General features: G+C 45.3%; 1 long non-coding RNA gene across 1 annotated transcript; it reads left to right on the forward strand.

Moving 5' to 3' along the window:
• Positions 1–10,920: 10,920 nt before the first annotated feature.
• Positions 10,921–14,482, forward strand: LOC125553854. The gene is made up of 4 exons (XR_007304234.1): positions 10,921–11,367; positions 11,533–11,627; positions 13,731–13,807; positions 14,161–14,482. It is a non-coding gene; the product is annotated as an uncharacterized LOC125553854 (long non-coding RNA).
• Positions 14,483–15,171: the final 689 nt, after the last annotated feature.

Raw genomic sequence — 15,171 nt, forward strand, 5'->3', positions numbered from 1 at the left:
CACGGCAAGCCAAGGTTGCCGGGGGCTGCGGATTCAGATAAGTCTTTCATCCCCCTATTATGCGTTTCCGTATAGAACTGGGACATGTGAAACCTCGTTTATGTCCTTGAAACCACTGCGCTCCCCCTTTCTTGTACCCAAGAGTTACCTCCTGGGTCAGAATTTGGTAGTAGACGCGGTCGCGAGGAGATGAACGAGGGGCATAACTCTACTTCGCCCCTGCCTCTTCCAAGAGCACGAGAATGGTCGACCGAAGTGGGGAGACGGCAAGGCCTGTTGTCGGGTGACATGTTTATATTAAAAATAACAAGGATTCATCCTTGGCATGGGCCTCGCTCATGCACAAAGAACCCGGCAAGCCCCCTTTTTCATTAAAAACATCCCATATAAGTACAGTTCATACGGAATTAAAAACATGAGGAAGGGGATAACAAGTCTTAAAATAAACAAGTGCCCGTAGGCTTACAAACTAAAAAAAGATAAAATGCCCGTAATCCATTTCTTTTCCCTCTCCTCAGAAGGTGGAACAAGAGGGCCAGAGGGCGAAAAGAGCGCCTAGGTGAGGTGCGAGAAGCAGAAGGCGCCAAGAGAACATCCCGGTGCCAGGAGGGAAGCTGAAAGATGAGGCAGTGGGCCGGCAACACACGACGAAGGCATCGGTGCCCGCGTACTCCGACTTGACGGCCGCCACCCGCCTTCTTCGCCCTCTCCGGCCCTCCTACACCAGCCGCCCAAGGAGACGACGAGGAGCACCCCGATGGAGAGCTTGGCGAGGATGGCCCTCAGCAAGGCGCGTGGCCGAGGGAGGGGCGGCGCGGTCACTCGAAGTCGGAGTCGGCATCCTGCCGCCCGACTCCCTCGTCGTCGCTGTCGCTGTCCTCCTCGTCACTCCCGCTTGAGGAGGAATCTTCATCATCGGAGGAGCTCTCCACGCAGCACTTCAAGCGAGTTCCGAGATCTCCGAAGACCTTGACAGAGAGCAGGCTGCCCTCCGTTAACTTGAAGTAGAGGACAAGCCCCGCCGTCAGGCTGTGGTTGTGTGTGAATGTCTTCCATCCGTGGCGGAGGTACATGATGTGAGGGGCAGGGAAGTCGACGTCGACCCACTTGCCGCCGTTCCCGCAGCCCTTCATGTGCAACTAGAGGATCCGGGGAGGATCGAGCTCCATATCCCGAGCAAAGGCAGTTGGGAGATGGAGGCGGCGACGTGGTGGCCGGCGCAGCCTTATGAAGAACTCACGGGGCTGGTCCCCGACGTGGTGCTCCGTCGGGGGAGGCATTGCTGGCAGAGGCGAGGCCGATGCGCCGCCCCATCCTCCTCTCCCCCGGACTCCACGACAGCATCGACCTCGCCCCCTCCCCCTTCCTCTTGTGGCTGGTTCCACTGCCACAAGCTCTTGGGAAGGAGGAATGCGCTGGAGAGCAGCGACCCTCGCCGCCACCGTCGAAGGGCCAGCGCTTCCTCTCGCCATGGCAGATGGAAGGAAGAAGCAGAGGTGGAAGGAGACGGATGATGCAAGAGTGTGGAATGTTGCCCCCTCCCCTCCTTATAAAGGGGCGGAGTCAGGGCTCGGCCGCCCCACTCGACCAATCCTGTCATCGGGGGGCACAGGGAATCAGGACCGGCCCGCTGCCCCAATCAGCGACGGCCCGGTTTCCCGCCTTCACCTCCTGCTACCTGCATGAGGGACACGTGGCGAGCGAGCAGCATTGAAGGGACAGGAGAAGCGGCCGCTCCCCAGCCCGTGATCGTGGGGCACGGGCGCCTTGAAGGCCATGACCCGAGTCCACCCAAGTAAATGGGTCATGCCTCTGCGCATCCCTCATTTTATGGGGAAGGCGCAAGCCGCCTCTTTAGCACGATGTGACACATGCGTGCGGGAACCACCCCATGCATGACTCCCACGTCACGCACGACCCTCCATGTCGCGGCAAGTCGTGGGGAAGCGCAGCGGATGAGGAATTACTACGGTAAAATCCGCCCACCTGCCCGCGCACCATTCTGGGCCTAGCCCAACAACGCGTCACGCTTAAGTGTGGCCCAGGCCCGGAGGCTCCTGTCGGTGTACAAAAGTAGGGGCTCTCCTTTTGACCCCTTTACTTGTGCACGGGCAGTCAGAGCCACACGTCGTGGCCACACTTAGTAGGGAAGAGGAGGGAAGCCAGAGAGAAGCCAAAGCACGAGACGACCAAGGCGACGCCAAGACCGGAAGCACAGGAGGGCAAGAGGGCGAGGTGGACTCCCTCGGCAAGATCCTTGCCGGGGCCGCCCCCCGCAGCCCCGGTAAGAGCCTTGCCGGGGCAACTTGCCCGATGCCAGCGGAGTGAACCACCCTTGAGCCCACCGGCTCCAACCTAACCAGCTGCGTTGGAACCAGGGCTCGGAAGGCGCCTCTGTGGTGGCATGCAAATCTTCGTCAAACTCATAAATATATGAGTTAAGATGAGGACTAGAAGACGGCGACCGTCGCCAGGATCCTAGCCGAGGAAATCCACAAGACCCCCGGCAAGACCCTTGCCGGGGATGACAGCAACACCACGGCAAGACCCTTGCTGAGGGCGTCAGCAGGGCCACTGCCAGGCCCGCACCAGCCAAGACTCTGCCGCCATTCGCATGCAGCTGCCAGCCCAACCATCTGGGCAGGCACCTGTGTGGCAACATGCAGCTTCCAGGCCAACTCAGGAAGCACCTGTGTGGCGGCATGCAGATCTTCCTAAAGGCCCTACCACCGCGCCACCTCAGCTGCCTGCCTGCCTACATGGTGCTTCATGCATCGCCAGCCTGGGTGCGCGTCGAAGCGAGGCGAAGCGATGACAGACGGGACGAGCCTCGTTCCCGTCCCCGATAAAGCTAATGGACACCTACGTAGCGCATTTAATGCGCTTTGTCCCGTAATGTTGTGCGATAAGCTCGCGCACTGTAGGCCTTTCCACCTCCTGTGTGCCACCGTGGCAGCCCCTTTTTCTTATAAAAGGAGGCCCGAGGCGACCAGGAGAAGGATTCGGCTTTTTGGAACGGGACGACCACCGTAGCTAGTTCAGAAAGCTCAAGAACACTCAATACATCCACCAAAGCAGGACTAGGGTTTGACACATCCTCGTGGCCCGAACCTGGGTAAATGATCCGTGGGCTTGCTTGCTAAACCTGCTCTTCTCACGACGCCGCGCCCGCCGACCATAGAAGGGATCCCAGTGATCCCATAGGTGTCGTTCCCACCAACACCATGACAAATAGTTAGTGAATATCTGCGACCTAACAAACATTTTTAATTTATTGTTTGAAGAAATAATAAGTTGACTTGTTATTTGAATTTGAATGTGTCCTAAATTTTAATCAAGTGACAATTGGCTTAGTAAAAGGGTGATGACCTGGCATCATTAGGGTGAGGTTACTGTAGCACGAGTCTCGGGTGTTACAATTCTCCTCCACTACGAGAAATCTCGTCCCGAGATTTAAGAGGTGGAGTAAGAGGGAAAGTTCTGGTTACGAAATTCTATCGAGTCTTCTCAGTCTTGGTTGCTCTTCTCGAAGAGGTAGATCCACTACGTTGATGTCTTCATTTCTCTGCTTCAGGTCATCATGATGAAGTCAACATCCTTTCTTCGGGAACTCCATCGTACTTACTGTAGAATAAGGTGGGGTTATTCCGGGAGAACGGACCTCTGCAAGGTTGACTATCTGGTAGCTAACATCAAGGAAGGTGGCGGAAAGTAACTCTCAAACTGAAACTTAAGAAAATATCAAGAGCAGAGTAAGAAGGTACCATGAGAAGTTTCAAGCGGGTAGGCAATCGTTCGATGCCTGAAACAAAGTGCGAAAGGGATTCAAAGAAATGGGAATAAGTATTGTGTCTCATACCGGAATAGATCACTAGGAAGGTGGCCTGTGAATTACATACGAAGTCAAGCGCAAGAAATAATTTTGACAACAAGGATGTACAAGAGAGTCAGGTTTCGATCATGTGGAACTATGGGTTATGGGCCCACCATGTGGGTTAAAAGTAGAAAGAGCGGTGACATCTTGCACGGTTATGATAGCAAGGCACGTCAGAGAATAACCTGTCAGTTATGTCGGCAACAACACCGGTACCAAGGGCGAGGGACGAAGAGAACGATTTTCCTACTCATTGAAATGAGGCGGACCAATAGGCAAAGTTCTCATCCATCGGTGGTTACCGCAATGCCGTCAACAAAAGCAACAGGGTCTTACCGACACGGTTGTACACCAAGGTGTTTACATAAGCAGGAGAATATTACTACTTAGATCAGATAGATCACCAGTAAGGTTAAACAAAACAATGGAAAGGAAAAGGTGATCATCAGATTAAATAGAACAATGGAAAGGAAAATGTGGTTAAACACATATTTAAGGGATATATCCTTCCCAAGGACAAGCAGAGCATGATATCCGTGGTAGGATATAATGTAGAAAACCCTTTAGGAAAGGGGAGAGAAATTTCATGACATTACCCATACAATGGTGTTTGGATAGTTGATAAAGAAATTTTAGCATTGTGCTTCAAATGTTCTCATTGAAAATCGGAGTACCACCGACATGCTTCAAGATAGCATTGACACAGTCTTCAAGCAAAGTTCGGACTTGGATACACAAATGATTCATCAGGAACAACTTATAGAATAAGTCTTACAATTTCCTTATGGAAGAATGATTAACCTTGCTAAAAAGGAAACTATAACAACAAGTCCTCCGGCCAGGTGTGCTAGGCATGACATCACCTTACCGAGTCACATAAAGACCAATGTTATAACTCTTGGAAATATGTTCCAACCATCATATCCGACCGAGGTTCAGATCTGATTGGTGTTAGGATACCTCAGACTTAGGATGCCTGAGAAGAAAAGGTGCAACACAAATTGACGAGATGAGAATGTAAGATTCTCATGAAATGAACTATGGGAGCGAGTTCTGACACAAAGTTCATCATTAAACCAAGGAGAGGATGACGAGGTGGCTAATAGGCTCAGGGACAATTCATCGAGATTTTCCAAAAGGACGGATTTCCACAATCATGTGAACAAGGAGATAACATTTGTCAAGTAAAATAATATAATGATGTATGCTCGAGGAAAACATACACAATTAAACATTGGTTGAAGGTACACCCAAAATATGGGCTTAGATAGCATAATCAAAGTTAGAATGTGATACGTCTCCAATGTATCTATAATTTTTGATTGCTCCATGCTATTATATTATCTATTTTGGATGTTAATGGGCTTTATTTTACACTTTTATATCATTTTTGGGACTAACCTACTAACCGGAGGCCCAGCCCAAATTGCTGTTTTTTTTGCCTATTTTAGGGTTTCAAAGAAAAGGAATATCAAACGGAGTCCAAACGGAATGAAACCTTCGGGAACGTGATTTTCTCAACAAACGTGATCCAAGAGACTTGGAGTGGGCGTCAAGAAATGATCGAGGAGGGCACGAGGCAGGGGGCGTGCCCTCCACCCTCGTGGGACGCTCGTTGCTCCACCGACGTACTTCTTCCTCCTATATATATATATATATATCCACGTACCCCCCAAACATCCAGGAGCACCACAGAAACCTAATTCCACCGCCGCAACCTTCTGTACCCGAGAGATCCCATCTTGGGGCCTTTTCTAGAGCTCCACCGGAGGGTGCATTGATCATGGAGGGCCTCTACATCAACTCCATGGCCTCTCCGGTGATGTGTGAGTAGTTTATTTCAGACCTACGGGTCCATAGTTATTAGCTAGATGGCTTCTTCTCTCTCCCCTTGGATCTCAATACAAAGTTCTCCTCGATCTTCTTGGAGATCTATTCGATGTAATCTTCTTTTGCGGTGTGTTTGTCGAGATCCGATGAATTGTGGGTTTATGACCCCATTTATCTATGAACAATATTTGATTCTCCTCTGAATTCTTTTATGTATGATTGGTTTATCTTTGCAAGTCTCTTCGAATTATCAGTTTGGTTTGGCCTACTAGATTGATCTTTCTTGCAATGAGAGAAGTGCTTAGCTTTGGGTTCAATCTTGCGGTGTCCTTTCCCAGTGATAGCAGGGGCAGCAAGGCACGTATTGTATTGTTGCCATCAAGGATAAAAAGATGGGGTTTATATCATATTGCATGAGTTTATCCCTCTACATCATGTCATCTTACTTAAAGCATTACTTTGTTCTTCTGAACTTAATACTCTAGATGCATGTTGGATAGCGGTCGATGTGTGGAGTAATAGTAGTAGATGCAGAATCGTTTCGGTCTACTTGTCGCGGACGTGATGCCTATATACATGATCATACCTATATATTCTCATAACTATGCTCAATTCTATCAATTGCTCGACAGTAATTCGTTTACCCACCGTAATACTTATGCTCTTGAGAGAAGCCACTAGTGAAACCTATGGCCCCCTGGTCTATCTTCCATCATATTAATCTTCCAACACTTAGTTATTTCTTTTGCCATTTATTTTACTTTGCATCTTTATCATAAAAATACCAAAAATATTATCTTATCATATCTATCAGATCACACTCTCGTAAGTGACCGTGAAGGGATTGACAACCCCTTTATCGCGTTGGTTGCGAGGTTCTTATTTGTTTGTGTAGGTGCGTGGGACTCAAGCGTGATCTCCTACTGGATTGATACCTTGGTTCTCAAAAACTGAGGGAAATACTTACGCTACTTTACTGGATCACCCTTTCCTCTTCAAGGGAAAATCAACACAGTGCTCAAGAGGTAGCAGAATAGTGATTCGATAAATAATGGTCTAAGAGTGAAATGTCAACCATTAACTTCATAGCAATAGGGTTTCTATAAGTACAGAATCCAAGTAGCACGGTTCACGTGTTAGTATCCCGGTTAGAATCAACACGGGGACCAAGAAAGAATGGTGAGGGTGAGAAGTATCACAATACCAAGAATTCCTTAAGATGTGGAGCAGTCCTCACAACATCCTTGACATAAAAGACTGTAATACTTCAAGGTAGAACATAATACAAACTGGATAGGAAGTTGCATCCATAGCATGAACAAGTTTGTGTTGAAACGAAGATAAGGATGTTGTCGATGGTAACTCAAATTACCAAGGGTCGAGGATGGCACCTATCATCATGAATTCGATTGATATCCTAGAAGGAGTCAAAATGTTTATGATGATCATGAAAATTTTTGTCGAGAGGCTCCACGAAGAAGCAATTGAACAACGGCTACATTAAGAAACAAGACTAATGCAGCGGAAGATTATTGGAACCACGGATACGACACCAACTCAGAATCAAGCTTGTTGTTTGAGGTGAAATGATAAGACGAGGAAATCGATGTAAGCTTAGCTCATCATCAGAAGTTGTGCTCCGGGATTAAGGATCAGGTAGCACAGTTAAAATTAGCACGATAATGATATAGCCGATTAGGCTAGGAATTACATGAAGGATTATTAAACTCATAAGCAACGAAAATTACTTAGGGTTATCGAACTGGAATGCGGAATTAGTTCACATATTGGTGTTCTCGGTTGACGACAACCCAGAACCCAGGAAATTGGAATCGGTGAGAAATAACAGTTGATGAAGAACCCATAAAAAGTTATGCAGTTCCATGATATTCTTGAGACACTAGAGTGTAATACTCGATGGTAGATCAAAGTAATAGTTGGACAGGTGCAATGATCTGCAGAAGACAAGTACTTCAACCACGATTGTAAAAGGCTAGATCCCAGATATAAGATGAACTTATACCAAGGGAATATTTAATTGTAGAGAAGCTTTAATGATACGATCTACATCATGTCCATGGGCATGAACACAAAGTTCAAGGTCGACTCCCACTTCTCCAATGCATAACCTTTCATTCACTTCTCATTTTTGAAGAAGTTGTAGTGTTGAAATTTTATTTGGTAAAATACTAGAAGAGTATGACTCGTGGAAACTTTCGAGTTCACACATATTAAGGAAGGCATAGGTTCAACCCATCGGGGTATCGTGGAAACATATACCACAAGCTTCAATAGTAAATATCACTAGCTCAAAAGTAGAACATGGTTGTCCGAATCATAGAATAGGGTTTACCAATGGTATTATGTACCAGAGGAATAACTTCCAACGTGATTGATTATGAAGGGCGTTGTCAGATAAAATCCAACAAAGGATCCGGTGGTCCTCAAGGGATCTGATGTGAGCATCGGTACTCAACCAGAGGAAGAAAGAGTGCAAGGAGATCAGATTATAGAAACAACTGACTAACTCAAAGCTTAGTTGCAAAGGAATTATGAATTCCAAGACAAGGGATCAGAAGCAATGCTCAGATTATGGATGGATACGTAGAATAGCCTTAGGGGTACAATCGATGGCGATTTGATTGGTCGAGATCCAGCACCTGTTAAAATGACGTCTGAGCTGGAAGGATGAATTCTAGGATCTGATTGAGGATTGCGAGCAATCGCAACATTTTGAATCAAGGGGCTCAAAATGATAATGACAAGGGATGCCAATAAGATTACGAGACTTATGGGATTAACCATAATGCAAGCAAGCAAGAATTTCAAGAGCAATAGGCTGCTTAGGATTTTTGGAAGTTCAAATAGTATTTCGAAGACTTTTGTGAAATACATGAATCAACTCAGGATGAGCGAATACCCGATGAGTGCGAGAAATTATCTGTAGTGGTATTGATGTGGCAAAGAACTGCAAGGCAGTAGGAACAAAGTATTCTCTAAACAATAGAGAGAATTTCGGGGTATGTTGTAATGACAAGATCAGTGGAGAATGACTGTATGAATGGCAAATGTACTTGGTTATCCGTTGGGGTTTATCGATGGAAAGTAATGGCAAAAGGATGGCCCAAAGTATCGAGGGAACATCCGAGAGTAACTTCGGAATCTTCTAGTGCACCAAGTAATCATCTGGAGTGAGGGGCTCTTCGGGTGGAAGTAGTTACGAGAACCTAGAGTCAGAGTTAGTAAGAGATCAGAGTCCTAGAGTAAAGATCAAGGAATAAAAGATCCAAATATCACCCAATGGCAACATGGGCCCGTAAGACACACAACCATGTTAGTAAAAACTTTTGCAATGTTTAGACTTGACTTTGGCCAGGGAGTCTGGAAGGGGGATTCCTACAAGCAGTCGGCTCTGATACCAACTTGTGACGCCCCCGATTTGAACGTACACTAATCATACACGCAAACGTGTACGATCAAGATCAGGGACTCACGGGAAGATATCACAACACAACTCTAGACACAAATTAAAATAATACAAGCTTTATATTACAAGCCAGGGGCCCCGAGGGATCGAATACATAAACTTGAATATACAAGAGTCAGCGGAAGCAACAAAATCTGAGCACAGACATAAGTTAAACAAGTCTGCCTTAAGAAGGCAAGCACAAAAGCAACAACGATCGAAAAGGCAAGGCCTCCTACTCGGGACCTCCTAACTACTCCTCGAAGTCAAACTCCATGTAGAATCATCCTCGGGATCCTCTGGCTCCTAGACTCCATCATATGATTGCAGTAACCGGGAAAAGAGAAAAAAGAAGTAGGAAAGCAACCGCGAGTACTCATCCAAAGTACTCGCAAGCAAGGATCTACACTACATATGCATTGGTATCAATGAAATGGGTAGTATCTATGGACTGAACTGCAGAATGCCAGAATAAGAGGGGGATAGCTAGTCCTATCGAAGACTACGCTTCTGGCAGCCTCCATCTTGAAGCATAAAGAAGAGAGTAGATGGTAAGTTCACCAAGTGTCATCGTATAGCATAATCCTACCCGGCGATCCTCCCCTCGTCGCCCTGTGAGAGAGCGGTCACCGGGTTGTATCTGGTACTTGAAAGGGTGTTTTTATTAAGTATGTGGTTCTAGTTGTTATAAGGTCAAGGTACAACTCCGGGTCGTCCTTTTACCGAGGGACACGGCTATTCGAATAGATCAACTTCCCTGCAGGGGTGCACCACATTTCCCAACATACTCGATCCCCTTTGGCCGGACACACTTTTCTGGGTCATGCCCGGCCTCGAAAGATCAACACGTCGCAGCCCTACCTAGGCACAACAGAGAGGTCAGCACGCCGGTCTAACTCCTATGCGCGCAGGGGTCAGGGCCCATCGCACATTGCACACCTGCACGTTGCGAACACGGCCGGGAAGCAGACCTATCCTCCCTAATACAAGAGCAGGCGTTCCAGTCCAATCCGGCGCGTGCCGCTCAGTTGCTGACGTCAAGAAGGTTTCGACTGATACCACGACGTCGAGTGCCCATAACTGTTCCCGCGTAGTTGGTTAGTGCATATATGCCAGTGGCCAGACTTAGATCAAATATCAAGATCTCGTTAAGCGTGTTATTTTGAAGTAACTGCGGATGCCGACCAGGGCCAGGCCCACCTCTCACCTAGGTGGTCTCAACCTGCCCCGTCACTCCGCCACAAAGTAACAGTCGGGGGCCGTCAGGAACCTAGGCCCACCACTACTGGGATGGAACCACCTATCCTTTCAGCCCCCACAACGGAATCAGTTGCGTGTACTCTACGAGCCGACCCGACTTCAGTCACCACATGTATCATGTATAAGGTATATAGCATATACCCGTGATCAACACCCGACGTGATCACGGCCCGATAGTACTACACCACAACACCGAATCGGGGGCACTTAACTGCCGGGAGAAATACAAGAATGAGGGCAAACCATCTGCCGGGGATCTTGTTACTGCCAGTAGAAGTGCATAACGGCGGAGAAACTGCCGGTAAAAGTTAATCAGCAAGGGCATGCGCACTGCCAGTAATAATGTCCACATCTTAGTTCATAAAAACTACCGGGAGAACTGAACTACGACCCACTATCTGCCGGGCCTGCCTGTGGCGTGAGCCCAAAATAACATTTGGCCCAAACGCGCGCTGGCGCGGGAGAGCGCGCGACATTTCCACTCAAAATAATTAAAGCCACCGCTCAAAAAAAAGAAAGAAGAATTACAACCACCACACGACCTGTTCTCCCCCAAATCGAACCCTCCCTAGACCTCCTCCTCGACCGCCGCCGCCGCCCCCTCTGCTGTTGACCACGCCCTCCACCACCACCCCTTTGGTTGACCTGTGCGACCCCATCGGGATCTATGGCGGCGGTGCTTGGATCTTGGCGTCGCCTCCCTCGATACGCCTTTGATGTGCGAGGTCGTCGTCGCCTCCCTCCCTTCGACACCACCACTAGAACTGGTCGATGATTCCAGTTGCCTCCATCTCTTCTTTACGGTCCATCACGCCGACGAGCATAGGCGGACTCCCCACCACGGCTTCCTCCCTACCAACGGCGAGCGTGGTGTCCCATCTCTACTATGCTGGTACAATACTTTCCTCAGATCCGTCTTGGTGGAAACCCGATGCAGGTGAGATCTTCCTTACCAAGGTTGTTAATCTTTTCTTCTCTGCTCAATGAGAACTCATGGTGCACGCTGTCCAGTTGTCCGTACGAAGGCAGATTTCCCCTTCCACCGAGTTACTACTGAGTGTGTTCCTTATTGTTTTTTCCTTTTCCTACCAAATTGATGCAGGTGCTATTAGTGAAAGGATTGGAGACTGGTTCTAGCAGTGGTTTGTTTGTTCAAGGAATTCCTGGTGCTCGTGATTTGTAAAGGGTTTCAGCCAGGTTAGTGTATATTTCATTTTGTTATCTTAATATGCAAGTATACGTGCCTATTTCATTTGCTTGTATCCATCCTTTTTAGTACATGGATCAGTCTTTATTTATTCAGGTTCAGACATTGCGCAACTGAAGATTGTGTATACTAGTCGAAGGCACGAGCTATGCACGTTTTCTTCACTCACCCATCCGTTTACTTGAGCAACATTTATTTTGAGATGGGAGTAGTATGTATGTTGTTGAGTGTTAAATCCCGTCCAAAGGATTGGCAAGTTGCTGCTTCGAAACTTGGTAGATACAAATGACTAGTGCTCTATACAAGCTAGTTGTTTACGGAGTAGAAGGAAGGTTACTCTAGTCATCGTTGTTTCCTGATCATAGCCATAAAAGATCTTGAATAACAGAATTTCACCAGTGGGCCCATTTGGAGCCGTCAGGATTCCAGAATGGTCCTGGAGTTGTTTTGGCGTTTGCCCGTACATAGAGAATCTAAGAAATGTCAACCATTAGATCTCTTGGGCAAGGTACTGATGAATGGTGGATATTCATTTTATGGAACAAATCAATGACTTGTATTTGCTCTGGAGTCTGGGCGGACTGCTAATCCAAATTAAAAAAAATTGTGTACTATAGTAGTAGGGAAATGTAGCGCTCTATAAAGTTTTTGGTGCCTCCATCTGAAAGAGCTAAATTTATAGACATGAGTGTGGATTTAATATTAAAAATTTCTCTACAAAAGTAGCTCCTTTTCCTTCCCTGATTTACCATCTAGCTAATTGTTTCATAGGAGTTCAATACTGAGGTAACATTTTTCTCTCTCAGACTTGTGCTTGAATGTACAAATGAATATGCTCTTCACAACTCTAATTCTTGGTGCCAATGGGTATTCTTCCATTTACTATGATTAAGTGCTCTTTGTGCTAATTCTGGATGTTAAAAGAAAACAAACTTTAACTAATGAACATGTAGTTGGAATGAACAAGTACCCTTGTTTATCTCCATTGATCCATTGATGTGAGATCACTTAGTTCACTCGTCATCACGCACATATACTTGTACATGTGATAAAAGCAATCAGATAGAGAATCTCTTTCGGTCTCTTCTCTGTTTGCTACAAATATAGACTAAAAGTGGAGTACTGCTTCTAGAATTTAAAGATTTGAACTTGCAAAAGTGTTAGTTCTCTGATATGAAGTTTATTATTTACGTTCTATCAAAGTTGTTGTCTGAATGTGATATACCCATATATTATATAAAGAACAAGTTCACATTGGTACCAAAAATTATGGTTGGACATGTTGCTTGCCTGAATGTGATATACCCATCTATGTTGCTTGCATGTGCTATCAGCTACTGTGATCTATATTCCATACTTATATACACATTATGCTTGGACATGTGTTGTTTGTGCGAAAGAAAACATCTAGTATTTTGTAATGCTTGAACTCAGGGTAGTCACTACTTAAATATTTCTCCATTTAATCGAGTAAGAACAGTTCTTCAGAACATTTTATCGTTTTCATCTTCAGACATCTTGATAGGAAGCACCAGGGAATGTTTGCAGTTTCAATTTATATTGTATGTAAAGGACAGTAGATATGCTCTCTGCCAGTGAATACCTCTAAATGATCTATGCACTATGGCAGTGCCGCAGTGGATACTTCTAAATGACTGCACACATGTTTTATTAAGTCTTATCAGTATAGGGAGTTCAATAATCTTTTGGTTCTAAACAAGTGGGTGCTACAACTGAATACTAAATCAGTAAAACACTGTAGGAGTTTTACAAGCAAGCTTTGGGTAAAATGATTTTTGTATTGTGTTGTTTATTCCCATTGGTCGATCGATGTGAGATCATCTAGTTCAACTGTCATCATGCACATATACTGTTACATGGAAGAAAAATAACTAGCTAGAGAACTTATTTATGTCTCGTTTCATTTTGCTGCTAAGACATACTGAAAGTGGAGTACTCTTCTAGAGTTTAATTGTTATTACATGCTACTTTTATAAGGTTGGGGTCTTCAATCTAGTTTTTACTCAATAAGTTACTGTTTCTTAAGAATAACATGAAGCATGGATTCTTATATGTTCCATGTATTATGTCAGGGCAAGTAATTATCAGCTGAGCAAAGGCTACAACATGCTAGGAGGAGAAGTTTGAATGGAGGCAGAGAGTACACTTGGTATGTGATATAACCAACCTGAACTTATTTACTCATTTTTTATTTTTGTTCTAGTCTGAGTCCAAAAACGTGGTTTGACAAATGGGGGGTGACATTCTGTACACACGTACGCATCTACCATTCATGCTTGTGAAGCATTTTTTTAAAATAAAATTGAATATGGCCAAATTTGGGTTCCAAGTTTTGTCATGCTATCATGACTTCGTATTAGTTTGCCCCATTCAACATGTAAAACTATGAACCCGACCATGTTTTATTTGGAACATTTAGATGATGTGTCAGAAGGAAAACAAACGGCAAGCTACTTACATCTGACATGTAAATTCTAATGTGCCAAAAATTTCTCTTTTCAGGAAATAGAATGGAAAAAGGTAGAGGAGATAATGCTGAAGCACAAGAGCGAGAGGCTAGCAGAAGTTAAAGCAATAAACTATAAGCTTTTTGAATGATTAGGGCCTCGTGTTGTTGGTAACATTACAACCACGGGGAAAGCTAATTTTGGTTGCTAGTTTAGCATAGAAGCCACCATATGCTCATTTTGGTCGTGTGTTGCATCCAAAAACATATGTAATTTTCCTTTTGTGGCACAACACCCTAATATATGGGCGTTTCTAGAAACATATGTATTTGGTCGTTAATTTTATTGAATGAAGTTAAGTTTTATGATGAGGCCCATATGTGAATTATGAAATAGTGTCATTTGTCTTGATTGCCTGGACAAAATGAAAAACATATGTATTTGGTCATTAATTTTATTGAATGAAGTTAAGTTTTATGATGAGGCCCATATGTGAATTATGAAATAGTGTCATTTGTCTTGATTTCCTGGAAAAAATGAATGAATATTAAATTAGTGATTTGTAGCCCAGATCAACTTGCTTTTGCTAGTGAAATAAATTTGATGGCATATTAACTGCCGGGTAACAAGCTTGTGCCGGCAGATACATTGTCGGTAACTGTAATACGTATAGCATGGCAGACTAACAAGAATGTAGGGCCACTGATGGAATACTAGCATTCTATACTAAGTATTTAGGATTGCAGGTAAGGATAACAACTGTAGTTACAATGACAGGCTATGCAGCAGAATAGGATTAATCGAAAGCAATAACATGCTACACTACTCTAATGCAAGCAGTAGAGACAAGGAATAGGCGATATCTGGTGATCACGGGGGAGGGGGGGGTTGCCTGGTTGCTCTGGCAAGAAGGGTTCATCATCGATCTAGTCGATCACAGGGGTACCGACAACGGTCTCAGGGCCTACCAGAAAGAAGTAACGGAGGGGAACACAATAAATAACAGAGCAATCAAAGCATCACAAAGCATAACATGGCAATAGGCGGTGCTAGAGGTGACCTAACG

The sequence above is a fragment of the Triticum urartu genome, chromosome 4 (genome assembly GCF_003073215.2).
Source record: "Triticum urartu cultivar G1812 chromosome 4, Tu2.1, whole genome shotgun sequence".
Classification (NCBI taxonomy): domain Eukaryota; kingdom Viridiplantae; phylum Streptophyta; class Magnoliopsida; order Poales; family Poaceae; genus Triticum; species Triticum urartu.